General features: G+C 39.8%; 1 protein-coding gene and 2 pseudogenes across 1 annotated transcript in view; 1 reads left to right on the forward strand and 2 right to left on the reverse strand.

Annotated features, from left to right (window-relative positions):
- Positions 1 to 4,978: 4,978 nt before the first annotated feature.
- On the reverse strand, positions 4,979 to 13,467 carry LOC143672059 (sodium/potassium-transporting ATPase subunit beta-1 pseudogene; annotated as a pseudogene).
- LOC143672062 (putative protein SSX6) overlaps positions 11,937 to 21,017 on the reverse strand; it is a 65,224-nt gene continuing 56,143 nt past the window's right edge. The window contains exon 9 of the mRNA XM_077147021.1: positions 11,937 to 12,249. The gene's annotated coding sequence lies outside the window, so the exon portion shown is untranslated. The remainder of the gene's footprint in view (positions 12,250 to 21,017) is intronic.
- The window catches only part of LOC143672061 (cell division control protein 42 homolog), a 39,917-nt pseudogene continuing 33,151 nt past the window's right edge, over positions 14,252 to 21,017 (forward strand).

Genomic DNA, 21,017 nt, shown 5'->3' on the forward strand with positions numbered 1-21,017 from the left:
CTCTTTCCCCAGCAACTCCTGTCATTGCCCATTGGGCTCATGAACAAAGTGGTCATGGTGGTAGGGATGGAGGTTATGCAAGGGCTCAGCAACATGGCCTTCTGCTCACCAAGACTGACCTGGCTACAGCCACTGCTGAGTGCCCAATCTGCCAGCAGCAGAGACCCACACTCAGCTCCTGATATGGCACCATTCCCTGAGGTGACCAGCCAGCTACATGGTGGGAGGTTGATTACATTGGACCACTCCCTTCATGGAAGGGGAAGCAATTTGTTCTAACTGGAATAGACACATACTCTGGATATGGGTTTGCTTTCCCTGCACACAATGCTTCTGCCAAAACTACCATCCGCGGGCTTACAGAATGCCTTATCCATCGTCATGGTATTCCGCATAGCATTGCTTCGGATCAAAGAACACACTTCACAGCAAATGAAGTGCGGGAATGGACGCATGCTCATGGAATTCTCTGGTCTTACCATGTTCCCCATCATCCAGAAGCAGCTGGATTGATAGAACGGTGGAATGGCCTTTTGAAAACTCAATTACGGTGCCAGCTAGGTGGCAAAAACTTGAAAGGCTGGGGTAATGTTCTCCAGGAAGCTGTATATGCTCTGAATCAATGTCCGCTGTATGGTGCTGTTTCTCCTATAGCCAGGATCCATGGGTCCAGGAACCAAGGGGTGGAAATGGGTGTAGTACAACTCACTATTACCCCTAGTGATCCACTAGGAAAATTTTTGCTTCCTGTCCCTGCTACCCTGATTTCTTCTGGTCTACAGGTTTTAGTTCCAAAACGGGGTGTGCTTCCTCCAGGAGAAACAACAGTGATACCACTGAACTGGAAGTTAAGATTGCCACCTGGTCACTTTGGGCTACTTATGCCTCTGGATCAACAAGCCAAGAAGGGGATTACATTATTGTCTGGGGTAATTGACCCTGACTATCAGAAGGAAGTAGGACTGCAACTACATAATGGAGGTAAAGAAGAGTTTTCTTGGAATATAGGAGATCCCCTAGGGCGTCTATTAGTACTACCATGCCCTGTGATTAAAATCAATGGAAAACTGCAACAACACAATCCAGGCAGGACTACTAATGGCTCTGAAACTTCAGGAATGAAGGTTTGGGTCACCCCACCAGGCAAAGAACCATGGCCAGCTGAAGTGCTTGCTGAGGGGAAAGGGAACATGGACTGGGTAGTGGAAGAAGGAAATGATAAATATGAACTTCGACCATGTGATCAGTTACAGAAACGAGGACTGTAATTCTGTTTTGTTCATGTTATACTATTTAAGTTGTAAGATATCAAGTTTAAGAATGAATGTTGCCAAAGGATTTGCACCCTATTCTGGAGAGATGTAATGTGTTTCCAGTTATATGCAGGATAGTTGAGTATTGTCAGGTAAAAGAAAAAATGTGTGCTTATTTGTTTACATTTGGAAATTAAGTATGGTTTAAGGCGATATATATATATAGGTGCCAAGTTGAAAAGGGGTGGACTGTCATGGTTAGGGACACGTGTCAACTTGGCCAAGTTGTGGTACCTGTTTATCTGATTGGGCAAGCACTGGCCTGTCTGTTGCAATGAGGACATTTCATAGGATTAGGTCATGATCACATCAGCTGCATCCACAGCTGATTCCATTTGTAATCAGCCAAAGGGGAGTGTCTTCTACAATTAGTGATGCTAAATCTAATCATGGGAAGCCTTTTAAGGAGGACTCAGAGGAGACAGGTTCCATTCCTGCTTTGGCTGGTGAGCCTCTCCTGCAGAGTTCATCCAGGCCATCCATCAGAGTCGTCGGCTTCGCAGCCTGCCCTGTGGATTTTGGACTCTGCATTCCTGCGGTCACGTCAGATACTTTTATAAATTTTATATTTGCAAGTGTTCCCTGTTGATTCTGTTTCTCTAGAGAACCCTAACTAATACAATCTTGTTTGGAGTTTGTTTAGCATCTTAAATGTGTATATTCATGTCTTTCATTAAATTTGAGAAGTTTTCAGCCATTATCTCCTTGAATATTTTCTCTGCCCCTTTCATTCTTTCTTCTCGTTCTGGGACTCCCACAAAGTGCTTATTTGTAGGCTTGATGGTGTCCCGTAGATTCCTCAGACTCTGTTCATCCATTCTTTCTTCTTTCTGCTCCTCAGACTGGATCATTTCAATTGTTTTATCTTCACATTCACTGATTCTTTCTTCTGCCAGATCCAATCTGTTGCTGAACTCCTCAAGGGAATCTTTTACATTTCTTTTACTCTGGCCCTTGGCTTTGTTTGGTTCCTTTTCATAAGTTTCATCTCTCTATTGATAGTCATCTACCATTTTCTTGATTTCCTTTAGGTCTTTTTCCCTGTTTTTCTTTTGCTCTTTGAGCATATTTAGGACATTTTAAAAAAGTCTTTGTCTGGTGTGTTCCAGGTGTGAGCCTCCTCATTGATGGTTTCTAATGCTTTAATATTCTCTTTTGCTTGGGTCATTGCTTCCTCTTTCTTTGTACATTTTGTAATTTTTGTTGAATTTTGAACATTTTGATATTTTATTGTGTCATCACTGGGATTTATACTTTGCTCCTTAAGCTTGTATCCAGCTCATGTTATGATAGATCTTTCCTTGATTGCCGGGAGCTAACAGCAACAACAATTAAAAGAACAAAAAGAAAACACCTTTCCCAGTCTTTGCAGATTGAACTGTAGGGACCTCTTCTTCAGAGCTTATGTATAGAAGTTTAGAGAATAACCCAAGGCCAAAGCATAGGGTCCTCCTTGATTCTTTCTGTGAATGCAGCTTGTCTTGGGAATACATATGTGGCCCTGGGAATTCCCCTGTGTTCTAGTTTGCTAGCTGCTGGAATGCAATATACCAGAAATGGAATGGCTTTTAACAAGGGGAATTTAATGAGTTGCTAGTTTACAGTTCTAAGGCCGAGAAAATGCCCCAATTAAAACAAGTCTATGGAAATGTCCAATCAAAGGCATCCATGACTGACTTGTAGTAGGCAGTGTTTCTGTTCTCTAAGTAGTGCTGATTTATGTATTTTATTTGGTGTGCAATACTATGGTCATTTTTCAAGCCATTCTTTATTGTACCTGTTTTCTACTTTATGTGAGCAAGGATTGCTGTTCAAGATGTGTTCTAGTTTGCTAGCTGCCAGAATGCAATATACCAGAAATGGAATGGCTTTTAAAAGGGGGAATTTAATGAGTTGCTACTTTACAGTTCTAAGGCCAAGAAAATGTCCCAATTTAAAAAGTCTATAGAAACGTCCAATCAAAGGCATCCAGGGAAAGATACCTTGGTTCAAGAAGGCCAATGATATTCAGGGTTTCTTTCTCATCTGGAAAGGCACATGGCAAACAGAGTCACAGTTTCTCTCTGGGCTGGAAGGGCACATGGTGAACACGGCATCATCTGCTACTTTCTCTCCTGGCTTCCTGTTTCATGGAGCTCCCCAAGAGGCGCTTTCCTTTTCCATCTCCAAAGGTCGCTGGCTTGTGGGCTCTCTGCTTCTCGTGGCTATGTCGTTCTTCTCTGCTTTCTCTGAATCTCCTTCATTCTCCAAAATGTTTCCTCTTTTATAGGACTCCAATAAACCAATCAAGAACCACCCAAATGGGTGGAGACATGTCACCTAATCTGCTTAACAACCACTCTTGATTAAATCACACCTCCAGGGAGATGATCTGATTATAGTTTCAAATATACAGTATTGAATAGGGATTATTCTACCTTTATGAAATGGGATTTTGATTAAAACATGGCTTTTCTAGGGTGCATACATCCTTTCAAACCAGCGCAAGGTGTAAATACTCAATGGGAATAAAACTGGTATGGGTTTTTGTTGTTGTTGTTGTTGTCGTTTTGGGGGGGGTGGCTCTTTCAAAAATAATGGCCCATCAACAAGCGTTTTTAACACACTCCGTAGTCTTTTCCTGTGGTGGTGTCTTTTTTTTTTCCTAGTGCTGGAAGTGGGTTTTCATGGGAGGAACTGCCCTTTAAATTTTAAGTGACACTACAGAAAAACACAAAAAGGTGGTGAGTTGTGTTGTGCTTTGTATTGAATGCTGTCTTGTCATTTCTTCCCTTGTCCTTCAGTATGTTGTGAAGCTGTGTATGAGATCTGGTTCAGCCTATCACTTTAGCTAGTGATAAGACTAAGTAATTCGCTATATATATTTTCTTTTAACTCCTTGTTTCCTTTCTCTGGAGGCAACACATGCTGGTGCTGTGTCTTTATGAATGTTTTAACCATTTTCATGGTGAAAGAATTTTATATTTATGCAGTTGTACAATTTTATGTTTTTCTGCAAGAAAAAGTGTAATGTATGAAATAAACAAGTCACCTGATTGAAAAAAAAATCTTTATTTTGAACTTTATAAAAAGCAAAGCAGGTGGAACCAAATGACCTCCACCTGAGAGAGTCATCTACAGAGAAGGGTGAAGCCAATCAACCCACCCAAATGCATTATCTACCACCAAGCACCACCCTGTAGAGAAGGGAAGGAAGAGAAAGTTCTGAACAAGGAAGGGGGAGGGGAGTAAGTAAAGCTAGTCTATAAAAGCAAATGGTCCCACATTGCCTATTGCCTCTCATCTCCCTCATCTCCGTCTTTGCAAGAGTGCAAATATCTGGACCATAGTATTGCACACTAAATAAAATACATAAATCAGCACTACTTAGAGAACAGAAACACTGCCTACTACAAGTCAGTTATGGAGTCATAATTTACAGTAAAAATGGGTGCATCTCAAGGCCCGGTTTTCATTTGTCATTTACAGTAGAATAAATATTTTGTTACTATTGATACACTTTAAATTTACATTCTAATCTATTAAATGCAGAACACCAGGGTAAAGCCTATAGATTAAGTGTAGCTCCCATATGCATCACACTTTTTTTTAAAGATAAATCAGACCTTGTTTTTGTATCTTTTAAAACTTTTTAAATGGCTAGTGGGAAAGATTTGTGCTTGTTATCAGTTGTGAACTTCAATTTTCACATTAAAACGTCCCTGAAAACTGTCTTTTTCACTCTCACCATACACCTCGTACTCTATGAGAATTTCAGTGTCCATGGTAAGCTTGGTGAACTGTACTTCCAGCAGGGGCTGCAGGTACTTAGGCTGCAGGATTTTGCCATAGTAGGGATAATACTGCAGAGGAAAGCCAGGGTAGCCACCCAGTCCAAAATATTCCATGTTTCCAACTTTGTCCTTATCTTCATCTTGCTTGCAGTGCACTGCACAGGCAGGACATATGGATTGTACTTCATCACTGGCTAAGCCTCCAAGGATTTATTCTTTGAAGGGTTAGGTTTGAAGCCTAGAACTTGGTTGAGCTTTATAAGGACAAATGATTTGCCCTCTTTGTAGCCAAAAGTTTCATCATTTAATGCAGAACAATTTCCCAACCACTCAAGCTTGAACCTGCAGACTTTTTGCCCTCCTCCTTCATTGTTAAATTCTCGTTCTTTGGGTTCCCTGGGCACATTGCCACAATCTTCAAAAGTCATTTCATCCTTCTGGGCTGAATCTTTGTTTTATCTGGGAACCCATGTTCAGCACAAATGCCTCATAGCTCTTGGGGTCGTTAGGATGAAAGGAAATTACAGTCTTTGGGATCTGAGGAATCTGTGTTAATCCCGGTGGGGCCACCCGGTGATACTGATGGTGAACAATATCATTTGGATGGTTTTAATGAAGATCCCAGCCAAGCAGCCATAAAATATTACGTAGAATAGAAGGATCTTAAACCAACTGCTATCAGTCCTGCCCCCAAACTCCTTTTCCGAGTTCCAAATGAATTTTTTTCCAGCTCCTGTCCTCCTTGGCTTTTCCCCTGTCAGCAGCTGCCGCTGGGACTGGGGCTGAGGGTGGGTGACTGCGGCGTGCGCCCTCGGTCCTCTCCTGCTGCCTGGTGTCCTGGGTCTGACTCTCCAGCAGGTTGGACCCGTCGCTGCCACTGCGGCTCTCAGAGGGCTAGGCAGGAACGCGAGGAGGGAGAGGCATAGCCTGTTCGGGGCGGAGGGAGGAGGGCGTTACTGTGCGGACTGGGCGGCTTTGAGCCCCTCACCTATTGGTGGACTCACTACGGCTCGCTGGCTCTCTTTGGTGGGTCACGCTCTCCTCAAGCACTCGGGGAGTCCTGGGCTCCGCAAACCCGCAGCGTCTGCTCCCGCTGCCCCTAGGGAGGTGTGCTTGACCCCCTCCCCTCCTCCTGTAACTTTCCCAGAGTGAGTCCTCATTGTGGTTTTTATTTGCATTTCCCTACTGTCTAATGATGTTGAGCATTGTTTCATTTGTTTATTGCACATTGGTTTATCTTCTTTGGAGAAATGTTTATTTAAATCCTTTGCCTATGTTTAAATTGGGTTGTTTGTCTTTTTGTTGTTCAGTTGTAAGAGTTCTTTATGTAATTTAATAGAAGTCCCTTATTGGATATATGATTTGCAAATATTTCCTCCTATTCCAGAGGTTTTTCTCTTCACTTTCTCGATACTGTCCTTAGATGCATGAAAGTTTTAAATTTTGATGAAGTCCAACCTATTTATTACTTCTTGGTTGCTTGTGGTTTCGATGTCATATCTATGAAACTGTTACTTAATCCAAGGTCATGAAGATTTATATCTATATTTTCCTCTAAGATTTTATAGTTTTGGTTCTTACTTTTATATCTTTGATCCATTTTGCATTAATTTTTGTATATGGTATGAGATGTGTGTTCAAATTCAATCTTTTGCATGTGGATATCCAGTGGTCCCAGCACCATTTGCCGAAACGGCAATTCTATCTCCATTGAATGGTCTTGGTGTCCTTGTTGAAAATCAATTGACCATAGATGTATGGGTTTATTTCTGGACTCCAATTTATTCCATCAATCTATTTATCTATCATTATACCAGTATTACATTGTCTTGAATATTGCAGTTTTGTAATAGGTTTTGAAATTGAAAAGTGTGAGTTCTCCAACTTTATTCTTTTTCAAGATTGTTTTGGCTATTTTAGGACCCTTACAAATCCATATGAATTTTAGGAACAGCTTGTCCACTTCTGTTTGAAAAGAGGTTGGAATTTTGATAAGAGATTGTGATCAATCTGTTGGTTAATGTGAGTAGCTATGCCATCTTAACAATATTAAGTCTTCCAGTCCATTAATATAGGATCTTCTTCCATTTATTTAGGTCTTTAATTTCTTTGAACTTTGTTTTGTAGTTTTCAGCATACAAGCACTACACTTCTTTTATTTTTTTTACAGATGAATACTACACTTCCTTTGATACATTTTTTCCCCTAAGAATTACATTCTTTTTGATGTTATTGTAAATGGAATTGTTTTCTTTGGTTTCATTTTCAGATTACCCATTGCTTGTGGATAAAATACAATCGATTTTTGTATATTGATCTTATTATCCCTCAACCTTGATGAATTTGTTTATTAGCTCTAACACTTCTTTTGTAGATTCTTTAGGGTTTTCTGGATGTATCAGTCAGGGTTCCATCAGGAAAAGAAAGCAAGGAGTGTGCATGTGTATATATATTTATACATATATACAATAAATTTCAATGAATCTATTATCAAATTTCCATTTTTGAATTCTATATTTTAATTAATCAAAAATAAAGTATATACAGCTATAGCAAAAACAATTCAGAAATGTATAAAAACAATAATACACCGTGACAAATCGAAATTATTCCAAATTAAGGATGGTTCAAACATTAGGAAAACTATTAATATAGTTAATTATATTAATAGATTAATGGGGAAATCATATGATGATATCAATAAATGTACAACTTAATGAAATTCTATACCCATTTCCTCCTTTCAAACCTCTTAATAAATTAGGAATGGAAGGAATTTTATTAATATAATAATAATTAATTATGAGAACACACAATCAAACATTGTACTGATCAGGAATGACACTTGTAACCACTCTATTCTTGCTTTGGAAAGCATCAGTAATCAATAAAGACACTCTTTCTAAGCCCAGATATGGCCACAGAATCATTTCTGACAGTACTTCAGGAAGTCACTTCCATTCCATTGGAGTGAGAGCACATGCTGTAACCTATTTGCCATCTTTTCACCAGAGGCTTTCACAGTCACATCAAGAGGAAGACAAGGATGCCCGCTATTGCCACTATTCGTCAACATTGGCCTGAGCATTGTGCCCAATGCAATAAGAGGTATAAATATTGTAAATGATGGTGAACATAATATTTTTCAGAGAATGGGATTATCTACTTAGGCAGGCCAAGAAAATCAACAAGGAGGGTTAGATTTAAAAAGAGAATTCAGTAAGTGGCATGGACAGAAAATAAATATCCAGAGTGATCTGTTGGCAGCCCTGTAGGCAGCTATGTGCAGTGACTTGCTGTCAACATGGAGGAGAGGGTGAGGCCGGGGCTTGGGGTCCTTATACTCACTGAGCTCTACTAGGGAACAGGTGGGGCAGCAGTCAGGTCATGCTACCTGGGCAAGGATGGCTGACTGTAGGTTACACATTCCCTGGAACGTGAGGAAATTGTTTCCTAGTGCAAGTGTAAGAAATAAACACTTCAGAAGTCTAACTTCCAGTGATAATACACTAAAATAGCAAAATGTCCAGGTTTCAAAAAAAGGTTACAAAGCATGCAAAGAAAGAAGAAGAGATGGTCCAGGCAAAGGAGATTATTAAAGCCTTAGAAACTATCTATGAGGAAGACCAGAGCTGTGACATAATGGACAAAGACTTTTTAAAAATAGTCCTAAATATTTTCAAAGTGCTAAAGGAAGACATGGACAAGGAACTAAAGGAAACGAGGAAAAGAGAATATCAATAGAAAGATGGAAATTATTAAAAGGAACTAAATAACAGAGGGGTTCATTGGTAGATTGGAGTTGGCAGAAGAGTAAGTGAACTTGAAGATGAAGTTGAAATAATCTGATTTGAGGAACAGAAAGAGGAAATAATGAAGAAAAGTGAGCAGAGCCTGAGGAATCTGTAGGACACCATGAAGCATACAGTATACGCACTGTGGGTGTCCTAGAAAGACAAGAAAGAGAGAAAGGGACAGAGAATATTCAAAGAAATAATGGTTATTTCCTAAATTTAATGAAAGACATGAATATACATATCCAAGATGCTCAACAAACTCCCACACCAGGATAAACCCAAATAGACCCACACTCCACCATGCTATAATTCAAACTATTGAATGCCGAAGATAAAGAGAGAAGACTGGATGCTGCAAGAGAGAAGCAACTTGTAACATACAAGGGGGCCTCATTAAGATCGAGGATTTCTTATCAGAAGCCATGGAAGCAAGAAGGCAGTGAGAAGACATATTTAAAGTGTTAAAAGTAAAACACTGTCAACCAAGAATTCTGTAACTGGCCAAATTGTAACTGGCAAAACTGTCTTTTAAAAATGAGAGAGGTATAAAGACATTCCCAGATGAACAAAAGCAGAGAAAGTTCGTGACTACTAGACCATCCCTATGAGAAATGCTAAAGGGAGTTCTACAGGTTGAAGAGAAAGGATACTAGACAATTGACTGAAGCCACAGAAAGAAATAATGATCTTTGGTAAAGGTAATGACATGGATAAATATAAATAAATACGTAATTGTGACAATAACCACAGAAAGGTGAGGAGACAGAGGGAACATAGTTTATGTATACTATTGAAGTTAAATTGGTATTAAAGCAAATGAGATTATTAGAGATTTAGGATGGATGGTAAAGAAATTATGAGAGATTGTGCAAACTCATATATACAGAAAGCAGAGTATAGATTACGAGGGGTAGGGGGCAGGGGCAATGGGGAGGTAATGCAAAATGAGCGCAGGGTTTCTGTTTGGGGAGGAGGGAAAGTTCTAGTAACAGAAGGTGGTAAAGGTACTGCAACATTATGAATGTGATTAACCCCACTGAACTGTATGCTTGGGAGGGTTTGGAATGGGAAGATTTATGTTGTATATGTTTTCATAATTTAAAAAAAAGAAAGAGAAACTAAAAAGATAATGACAATTAAATGCAATATATGATAGTAGATGGGACCTAAGAATGGAGGAGAAAAGGCTCAAAGTACATTATTGGGATGTAAGAAAATTTTAGAATATAAAACGTAAGCTTTACATAAATGTTAAATTTCCTGAACTTGATAACTGCACTTAAGATGATTACCTAAGTGAATATCCTTGTTTGTAGGAAATGTACATGGAAGTATTATGTGTTCAAGGTGTATGATGTGTGCAACCTGCTCTCAAATGTTCACAAAGTTGATAAACAGGCTGAAAGATAGAGAGATAGATGATAGATCGTACACAGTAAAGGTGGCAAAATGTTGAAATTGGTGGATCTGCGTATGTGGGGGGTAGGGGTGGTGTGTTGGATTTCTCTGTATGGGGTTTGTATTAGTTTTTCAAATGCCCTGTAAGTTTGAAATTATTTCAAAATAAAAAAATTCTTAAAAATAAAAAAAGAAAGGAAATATCCAAATTTGTATTACTATATCAGCAATACCTAGAAAGAAATTATAATGGGGGAAAACATCCCATTTACAATGGGAACAAAAGTAGTTTAAAAAAACACAACAGGAATAAACTGAAGAAGAAATATGCATGACCATAGTAACAAAACTATAAAACATAACTCAAAAACATAAGAGAAGAAGATGAGGATAAACTTGCAGAAATACTGTTTCTAGATGGGAAGACTCAATATTATGCAGATGTCATTTATTTTATGCACTTTCTATTTTATACACTGTCTATTTAATTCAATTTCTGGACAAAATCCAGGAGTTTCTTTTTGGATTATGACATATTGATTCCAAAGTTTTCCAATGGAAAACCGAGTTGCAGCAGAATAAATCTAATTAGAATAGCCAAGAATTAAAACCAAAGCAAGAACAAAAACCTGTTATACTCCTAATGAATCCTGAAATGTACTTTAAGGTCACAGTAAAGGGGCTGGCATAATGTGGTAAGCACAATATTGGCCCCCTAAAGCTATCCACTTCTTAGTACCTGGAACCTGTGAGTATTTTAGGTTACAAAGGGGCATTAAAGTTACATGTAGAATTAGCGTTGCTAATCAGCTGACTTTAAAATAGGGAGATTATTCTGGATTATTTTGGTGGAACCGATGTAGTCAGTAAGGATTTAATCATAAGTGTAAGAAGGAGGAAGAAGAGAGAGAGAGTCAGAGAAAGAGATGTGATGACAGAAGCAGAGCCAGGGTAACATTATTGGCTTTGAAGTCTGAGGAAGGGGACCATGAACCAAAAATATGTGGGTAGCCTCTGGAAGCAAAAATGGCAAGGAAATAGTTTCTCCCCTAGAGGCTCTGAAAAGAAATGTAGCCCCACCTGATACATTGATTTTAGTCCATTGAGACTCATATTGATACACAGAACTATAAGATAATAAATTAGTGTTGTTTTAAGCCACTAAATTTGCAGTAATTCATTAAAGCAGCAACAGACCAATTAGTGAAACAAAATGGAAAGTCATGAAACAGACCAACCTATATATAAAGCTTTAGCATGAATTTCCAGACAGGGTGCAAAAGATGGATCATATGGGTCGTATAATAAATGATTATTGACAAATGCCTATCCAATTAGAAAACATAAAGATGAAATCTTTACCTTGCACCATATAAAATAAGAAATTAAAGAAAAATTAGATCTTTATATCTGAAAATGTAAATTCATGGAAAACTAGAAGAATTTAGGAAAATATTGTTATAAATCTTGGGGTGGCATTTCTTGCCGTTATGCCAAGGCTATGAGCAATAAATATGACATGCTTAAAGATGCAAAAATTAAAGTATTACTGTTCTAGTTTGCTAGCTGCCAGAATGCAATATACCAGAAACAGAACGGTTTTTAAGAAAGGGAACTGAATAAGTTACAAGTTTACAGTTCTAAGCCCGTGAAAATGTCCAAATCAAAACAAGTTTATATAAATTTCCAATCTAAGGCATCCAGGGAAAGATACCTTGGTTTAAGAAGGCTGATAATGTTCAGGGTTTCTCTCTAGAGTGGAAGGGCACGTGACGAAGTCTGCTAGCTTTCTCTTCCGGCTTCTTGTTTCATGAAGTTCCCCCAGGGTCGGTGTGGGCTCTGGATCTTGTCATTTTCTGCTCTCTCAGAATTTCCAAAGTTCACTGGCTGGTGGACTCGTCATTCTCAAAAGGCACTCTCTGCTTTGTGTTCTGCGGTGTTCTGAAGTTTCCTCCAAAATACTTCTTCCTTTATAGGATTCCAGTAAACATATCAAGACCCGCTGAGAATAGGTGGAGACATATCTTCATCTAATCAAGTTTAATACCCACAGTTGATTGAGTCACATCTCCATGGAGATAACCTAACCAAGTTCACAACCTATAGTAGTGAATAGGGATTAGAAGAAACCATTGCTCTCACACTTGTTAGAATTAAAACATTGCATTTTTAGGGTACATAAATCCTTTCAAACTGGTACAATTACTAAGTCAAAAGACACCATAAATAGCCATTAAAAAAGGCAAATCTGAGTCTTAGGTGTCAAAGAGATACTCAAAGTTCCAAGGAAATACTAGGTTATACAAATATAGTAACCTCGCAGAATCTAGAAATAACGCAACTCCAGACTGAACATGACTGCTATAAAAGCTTATAATCCAGGCCCTAATTTTCTTATAAGTATTTTCTAAAAGAGAACATACAATATTTGTTCTTTTGTTTCTGATGTATTTTGCATAGCATAATGTCTCCAAGGTTCATTCACCATCGTTCCATGCCTCACAACTTCACTCCTTTCTTTAGCTGTACAATATTCCATCATATTTATACACCACAGTTGGCCTTTCTGCTTCTCAGTCAATGCACCCTTTGGCCACCTCCGTCCATTGGGCATCATGGATAATGTCCAAAATAAACAATCCGTGTCTTACAGTGTCCTCACTTAGTTGTACAATCATCAGCTCTCTTAATTTTAGACAGTTTTCATTGGTCCAAAGAGAAAAAGAACCAATAAACATGGCTCCACCAAATATCAAATCTATATCTCCCCCATCTCTTGTCCCTCCCCTCAGTTTATTTACCCCTGATATTGCTGTAGTACTGTCGATGTCTTCCTGTTAACTATAGGCCATAGCATGCAATATTAGTTTTCCCCCTATACTTTTCTATTGTTAACTCCCTGTACAAGATTAAATCTTAGGAGTGGTTCGTGCAAGAGTGAATTTATAATTATAGATTTAATTGGTGGGATACATGACTCTATACCACCCCTTTCAATCGTATTCACCTTTAATATGGCAGTGTTACTTATTAACTCCCTAATGAACTACCATCACTTGTACCTGTTCCCTTATATTTAAGTTCAACCTCATTGGGTAACCATTTATACATTTCTAGCTTTTATGTACCTCTAAGTCCCCCGTAATCTACATTGTGAGCTTCTGAGCTTACCTTTACCAGAGTCATAGTAGCGAAATCATACAGCATCTATCCTTCTATGTCTGGCTTACTTCACTCAGCATTATGTCCTCAAGGTTCATCTATACTGTCATATGCTTTGGGACCTCATTTTGTCTTATGCTGCATAATATTCCATTGAATGTATATACCATATTTTGTTTATCCACTAGTCTTTGATAGGCACTTAGATTGCTTCCATTTTTTGGCAATTGTAAATAGTGCTGCTATGAATTTTGGTGAGAAAATGTCTGTTTGTGTCACTGCTTTCAGCTCTTCTGGGCATATACCAAGTATTGGTAAAGCTGGGTGTTCTAGTTTGCTAGCTGCCGGAACGTGATATACCAGAAATGGAATGGCTTTTAAAAGGAGGAATTTACTAAGTTGCTAGTTTACAGTTCTAAGGCTGTGAAAATGTCCCAATTAAAGCAAGTCTACAAAAAATATCCAACCAAAGGCATTGGGGAAAGATGCCTTGGTTCAAGAAAGCCAGTGACATTCAGGGTTTCTCTCTCAACTGGAAAGGCACATGGTGAACATGGCAATGTCTGATAGCTTTCTCTCCAGGCTTCTTGTTTCATGAAGCTCCCACAGGGGCATTTTCCTTCTTCATCTCCAAGTCTCTGGCAGTGTGGGTTCTTGGGTTCTCGTGGCTCTACCATAGCTCCCTCATCATTCTGAAGCCTTCTGCAAAATGCTTCTCTTTTAAAGGATTCCAGTAAACTAATTGAGACCATCCATTCCACCTGGAATGGGTGGAGTCACATCTCCATCTAATCAAAAGTTAATACCCATGGAGACATACCAAGATGGCAGCTTTATGAGGTGTGGAATTTAGTTTGTCCTCCAGAGCAGCTAGTGCATAGCCAGGAACAATACAGACAACTACTGGGGCCACATCAGTGACCGAACACACAGCATATACCAGTCTGGACAAGTTGGACCAGGTGGGATCTCACCCAGTCCCCGAAGCCTTGGAGGCCGGTGCCCCTCCCACACAGCCTGGTTCCCAGAGGGGAAAGGAAGGAGACTTTACTAACAGCAAGGGGGTGAGCTCAACCAAGATCCAATTGTGGAATTAGTTAACAAAATCTGACTACTGAAGATAGGCCCCCAGATCAGATAAACCTCGAATAAAAGCTAAAGTTACTAGTTTTTGCCCCTGTGCAGAGGGGGCAGGGCTGATGGAAACAATAACAACAACAACACAGAGGTTTTTGGAGCAGACAGCACAAAATACTTGAAAATGTCTGGACCCTAAAAACAAGAGGGGGCATGTAGGACCTGGAGATACTCAGCAATGTACCAACTTCAAGCCAAAGAAAGGGGGGTCCTGCTCTGAAAAGGATTTTTTTGCTTTGTTTCTACTGTTTAACTGCTCATTAGATACAATTGCAAGGCTTCTCAGGCTCCAACTGCCCCCAGCAAGGGCAGAATTAAGCTTGTCTGATAGATGAAGAGGCTGGTCAGGTGAAAGGAGTTAATTCCCTGGAGGCTGTGCCTTCCCCAGGAGAGGGGTGGGGCCCAATTCAAGTGAAATCCTTCCCTCAAGGAATTCAGACCACAGGGACTGGAAAACTGAAGCAATTAAAGCCAGCCTACAAACGTTCCTCTGTCTCAACCACGCCCCCAGCAGGGAAAGGCTGCTGAAATTAAAGGTACTGCATCACTTTATGCTAGTGGGACCTGCAGGCAGACAAGCACCACATACTGGGCAGGAAGGGAAAAATGAAGAGTCCAGAGACTTCATAGGAAATTCTGTTAACCTGCTGGGTCTCACTCTCAGGGAAAACTGATGCAGATGATTCTTTGCTCCTGAGAGGAGGCCAGTCTGATCTGGAAAAATCTGACTGGGGTCTATAATACCTAAGTGGACCTCCTAAGGGAAAAAAAGGCTCCATACAGGCAGGGCAAGAAACAAGAAAACAAGAGCTGAAAAATTCTGATCTGTTAAATAAAACCTATGCTAGAGGTCTAGAATAAGCTGACCTGAATGTCAAAGAACAGATAGAAAACAATGCCATCCAGCAAGAAATTCCTAGGTAAAAAAATGAAAACAATCTACAGAATAAACTAATCAAGGAAATTAAATGCCTAGATGTCAGCAAAAAATAACAAGTCATACTTAGGAAAATTGAAGATATGGCCCAGTCAAAGGAACAAACCAACAATTCAAATGAGACACAGGAGTTGAAACAACTAATTTAGGATGTTCAAAAGACATGGAAAATCTAATAAAAAATCAAGTTAAATTGAGGGAGAATATAGGCCCGCCCTCCTCTCCCCTCTTTGTCCGCCGGCCCGGCGCGCGGCGCCCACGCCCCGCAGCAGCCGGCCCGCCCACCCTCCTCTTCCCTCTTTATCCGCCGGCCCCGCAGCAGCCGGCCCGCCTGCCCTCCTCTCCCCTCTTCCCCCTCCTGCTCCGGCGGCTCTCCAACCACCACCGTGCCCTCTTCCACCTTCACCGGCTCCTCCACCACTGGCCTCGACAGCCTTGCCACCCTCACCTTTCCTCCTCCAGAACAGTTACTGAGGGAGTGGAGACAATACAGAGCAGCTCCCGGAGCCACGATGGAGATCAAAGGGACGGCGTACCCCATCCTGGAACGGCTGACTGTCTGGGAGAACCAGCTCCGGTGAGATCACCAAGGGGCGCGGGCTTTCCCGGGCAGGACGGCAAGCGGCCGGAGTCCCTCCCTTCCTCCTTCCCAGGCCAGCTGGCAGAATTGGGCAGGCGGTCCCCTTGGGCCGCGGAGGCTGGCGCCCCCACCACGCGAGGCCCCCCAGACCAATTGAGAGAGTTGGGTCGGAAATCCCCAGACTGCGGAGAACGGTGACCGGGGGGTCCCTTCCAAACACGTGACTCCCCGGTCCGGCTGGGAACAGTGCACTCTCCCGGGCTGCGACAGTTGGCGCCCTCCCGCCATGCTTGGCACCCCAGGCTGACTAGGAAATTCGGTCGGGCGCTCTCCCGTGCTGCGGTGGCCAGCAACCCTCCCGGTGTTTGGACCCCCGGGCCGGCTGGCACTCTTCCAAGACGCTTCGGCTGCCGAACCTCCCCTACAGTGAGAGTTTTCCAGAGTTAAAGGACCCACAGCAACTTTCACTGGTGGAACCCGTAGACAAACGTGTGCCACGAGCGCCACCTACTGGGCAGGATAAGAAAAACAGAACCCAGAGTTTTCACAGAAAAATCTTTCAACCTGTGGGGTCCATCACCCAGGGAAATCTGACTAAATGCCCAGACGCCAGCAGAAGATAACGGATCACACTCAGAAAATTGAAAATATGGCCCAGTCAAAGGAACAAACCAATAGTTCAAATGAGATACAGGAGCTGAAACAACTAATGCTGAATATACGAACAGAAATGGAAAACCTCTTCAAAAACGAAATCGATAAATTGAGGGAGGACATGAAGAAGACATGGGCTGATCAAAAAGAAGAAATAGAAAAACTTAAAAAACAAATCACAGAGCTTATGGAAGTGAAGGATAAAGTAGAAAAGATGGAAAAAACAATGGATACCTACAATGATAGATTTAAAGAGACAGAAGATAGAATTAGTGATTTGGAGGATGGAACATCTGAATTCCAAAAACAAACAGAAACTATCCAGAAAAGAATGGAAAAATTTGAACAGGGTATCAGGGAACTCAAGGACAATGTGAATCGCACAAATATACGTGTTGTGGGTGTCCCAGAAGGAGAAGAGAAGGGAAAAGGAGGAGAAAAACTAATGGAAGAAATTATCACTGAAAATTTCCCAACTCTTATGAAAGACCTAAAATTACAGATCCAAGAAGTGCAGCGCACCCCAAAGAGATTAGACCCAAATAGGCGTTCCCCAAGACACTTACTAGTTAGAATGTCAGAGGTCAAAGAGAAAGAGAGGATCTTGAAAGCAGCGAGAGAGAAGCAATCCATCACATACAAGGGAAACCCAATAAGACTATGTGTAGATTTCTCAGCAGAAACCATGGAAGCTAGAAGACAGTGGGATGATATATTTAAGTTACTAAAAGAGAAAAACTGCCAACCAAGACTCCTATATCCAGCAAAATTGTCCTTCAAAAATGAGGGAGAAATTAAAACATTCTCAGACAAAAAGTCACTGAGAGAATTTGTGACCAAGAGACCAGCTCTGCAAGAAATACTAAAGGGAGCACTAGAGTCAGATACAAAAAGACAGAAGAGAGAGACATGGAGAAGAGTGTAGAAAGAAGGAAAGTCAGATATGATATATATAATACAAAAGGCAAAATGTGGGAAAAAGACTTTAACAGACACCTACCAGAAGAGGAAATACGGATGGCCAAGAGGCACATGAAGAGATGCTCAATGTCCCTGGCCATTAGAGAAATGCAAATCAAAACCACAATGAGATATCATCTCACACCCACCAGAATGGCCATTATCAACAAAACAGAAAATGACAAGTGCTGGAGAGGATGTGGAGAAAGAGGCACACTTATCCACTGTTGTTGGGAATGTCAAATGGTGCAACCACTGTGGAAAGCAGTTTGGCGGTTCCTCAAAAAGCTGAATATAGAATTGCCATATGACCCAGCAATACCATTGCTAGGTATCTACTCAAAGGACTTAAGGGCAAAGACACAAACGGACATTTGCACACCAATGTTTATAGCAGCGTTATTTACAATTGCAAAGAGATGGAAACAGCCAAAATGTCCATCAACAGAAGAATGGCTAAACAAACTGTGGTATATACATACGATGGAATATTATGCAGCTTTAAGACAGGATAAACTTATGAAGCATGTAATAACATGAATGGACCTAGAGAATATTATGCTGAGTGAGTCCAGCCAAAAACTAAAGGACAAATACTGTATGGTCCCACTGATGTGAACCAACATTCGAGAATAAACTTGAAATATGTCATTGGTAACATAGTCCAGCAGGAGTTAGAAACAGGATAAGATAATGGGTAATTGAAGCTGAAGGGATACAGACTGTGCAACAGGACTAGATACAAAAACTCAAAAATGGACAGCACAATACTACCTAATTGTAAAGTAATCATGTTAAAACACTGAATGAAGCTGCATCTGAGCTATAGGTTTTTTTTTTTTTTACTATTATTACTACTTTTATTTCTTTTCTCTATATTAACATTTTATATCTTTTCCTGTTGTGTTGCTAGTCCCTCTAAACCGATGCAAATGTACTAAGAAACGATGATCATGCATCTATGTGATGATGTTAAGAATTACTGAGTGCATATGTAGAATGGTATGATTTCTAAATGTTGTGTTAATTTCTTTTTTTTTCTTTCCGTTAATAAAAAAAAAGAAAAAGAAAAAAAAATTGAGGGAGAATATAAAGAAGGCAATGGGTGAACAAAAAGAAGAAATTGAAAGTCTGAAAAACCAAATCACAGAACTTACAGGAATGAAAGGCACGGTACAAGAGATGAAAGAAACAATGGAAACCTACAATATTAGATTTGAAGAGGCAGAAGATAGGATTAGCGAACTGAAGGATGGGACATCTGAAATCCAACAAGCAAAAGAAAATATATTGAAAAGAATGGAAAAATATGAACAGGGCCTCAGGGAATTGAATGACAACATGAAGCACATGAATATATGTGTTGTGGGTGTCCCAGAAGGAGAAGAGAAGGGAAAAGGAGGAGAAAAACTAATGGAGGAAACTATCACTGAAAATTTCCCAACTCTTATGAGAGACTTAAAATTATAGATCCAAGAAGTGCAGTGTATCCCAAACAGAATAGATCCAAATAGACATACTCCAAGACACTTACTAATCAGAATGTCAGATGTCAAAGAAAAAGAGAGAATTTTGAAAGCAGCAAGAGAAAAGCAATTCATCACATACAAAGGAAGCCAAATAAGATTATGCATAGATTTCTCAGCAGAAACCATGGAGGCAAGAAGACAGTGGTATAATATATTTAGATACTAAATCAGAAAAACTGCCAACAAAGAATTCTATATCTAGCAAGATTGTCCTTCAAAAATGAGGGGGAAATTAAAACCTTTTCAGACAAAAAAAATCACTGAGAGAATTTGTGACCAAGAGACCAGCTCTGTAAGAAATACTAAAGGGAGCACTAGAGACAGATAGGAAAAGAAAGCAGAGAAAGGTGTGGAAAAGAGTGTAGAAATGAAGACATCAGTAAAGGTAAAAAGAAGAAAAATTAAATATGACAAATAAAATTCAAAAGACAAAATTGTAGGAGTAATAACACTAAATGTTAATGGATTAAACTCCCCAATCAAAATATATAGACTGGCAGAATGGTTTAAAAAACAGGACCCATCTATATGCTGAGAGGATGCAAATAAATAAAAGCAGAAATGGGTAAGGAGACATAACCACTGACCCTGCAGAGATAAAGGAGATAATGAGGTGATACTATGAACAAATTTATGCTAATAAACTAGACAACATGAATGAAATGGACAACTTCCTTAGAAAGGCATGAACAACCAACATTGACTTGAGAAGAAATAGATGACTTCAACAAAGAAATCACAAGTAAAGAAACTGAAACAGTCATTAAGAAGCACCCCAAAACGAAAAGTCCAGGACCAGATGACTTCATATGTAAATTCTACCAAGCATTTAAGAAATAATTGGTACCAATCCTGCTCAAACTCTTCAAAAAATTAAAGAGGAGGGAAGGCTACCTAACTCATTCTATGAAGCCAACATCACCCTCATACCCAAGCCAGACAAAGATACTACAAGAAAAGAAAATTACGGACCAATCTCTGTAATGAATGTAGATGCAAAAATCCTCCACAAAATTCTTACAAATCGAATCCAGCAGCACATTAGAAGAATTATACACCATGACCAAGTTGGATTCATCCCAGGTATGCAAGGATGGTTCAACATAAGAAAATCAATTAATGTAATGCACCATATCAACAAATCAAAGAAGAAAAATCACATAACCATCTCGATTGATGCAGAAAAGGCATTTGACAAAATTCAACATCCTTTCTTGTTGAAAAAGCTTCATAGGATAGGAATAGAAGGGAACTTCCTCAACATAATAAAGGGAATATGTGAAAAACCCAAAGCTAACATCATCGTTAATGGGGAAAAACTGAAAACATTCCTGCTAAGATCAGGAACAAGACAAGGATGTCCACTGTCCTCATTGTTATTTAACATTGTGCTGGAAGTTCTAGCCAGAGCAATTAGACAAGAAAAACAAATACAAGGCATCCAAATTGGAAAGGAAGAAGTAAAACTCTCACTGTTTGCGGATGATATGATACTATGTTGAAATCACCCCCCCCCCCCGAAATCCACAGAAAAACCACTGGAGCTAATAAATGAGTACAGCAAAGTGGCAGGTTATAAGATCAACACTCAAAAATCTGTAGTGTTTCTACAAAGGCTAAAAAATAAAAAAATGAAAAAAAACTATAGTGTTTCTATACACTAGTAATGAGAAATCTGTGGGGGAATCAAGAAAAAAATTCCATTTACAATTGCAACCACAAAAATAAAATATTTAGGAATAAATTTAACTAAGGATACAAAAAGCTATACAAAGAA

Source organism: Tamandua tetradactyla, chromosome X (assembly GCF_023851605.1).
Source record: "Tamandua tetradactyla isolate mTamTet1 chromosome X, mTamTet1.pri, whole genome shotgun sequence".
NCBI classification, from domain to species: domain Eukaryota; kingdom Metazoa; phylum Chordata; class Mammalia; order Pilosa; family Myrmecophagidae; genus Tamandua; species Tamandua tetradactyla.